This window comes from Gavialis gangeticus, unplaced genomic scaffold (genome assembly GCF_001723915.1).
Source record: "Gavialis gangeticus isolate Ggan-Ray unplaced genomic scaffold, GavGan_comp1, whole genome shotgun sequence".
Classification (NCBI taxonomy): domain Eukaryota; kingdom Metazoa; phylum Chordata; order Crocodylia; family Gavialidae; genus Gavialis; species Gavialis gangeticus.
In genome coordinates this window covers 6,979,254-6,979,616 of record NW_017729028.1, presented here as the reverse complement: position 1 = coordinate 6,979,616, position 363 = coordinate 6,979,254, and the positions used below count along the sequence as shown (strand labels likewise).

Sequence of the window (363 nt, the reverse complement as noted above, 5' to 3'; positions counted from 1 at the left end):
AGTCGTAGTGAATGGATATGCATCATCCTGGTGAGAAGTGAGCAGCGGTGTCCCACAGGGTTCGGTGCTTGGTCCAGTACTTTTCAACATCTTTATGAACAATTTGGATGTGGGTTGAAGAGCTCACTGGCCAAGTTCATGGACGACGGCAAGTTATGGGTAAGTGTGGTCACGCTTGAAGATAGGCTACAGATACAGGCAGACCTAGACAGGCTAGTAAGTTGGGTGGATCGGAATCTGATGAAGTTCAATGTCCAGAAATGTAAAGTGCTCCACCTTGGGACAAGCAACCCCCAACACACCTACAGGCTTGGTGGCACCAAACTGACCAGCACCATGAATGAAAGGGACCTGGGGGTAATA

At 49.0% G+C, this 363-nt stretch overlaps 1 protein-coding gene across 2 annotated transcripts in view; it reads left to right on the top strand.

Annotated features, from left to right (window-relative positions):
• Nucleotides 1–363, top strand: part of ITGB1BP1 (integrin subunit beta 1 binding protein 1) — a 16,928-nt gene that overhangs the window by 15,237 nt on the left and 1,328 nt on the right. The gene's annotated exons all lie outside the window — the stretch shown is intronic.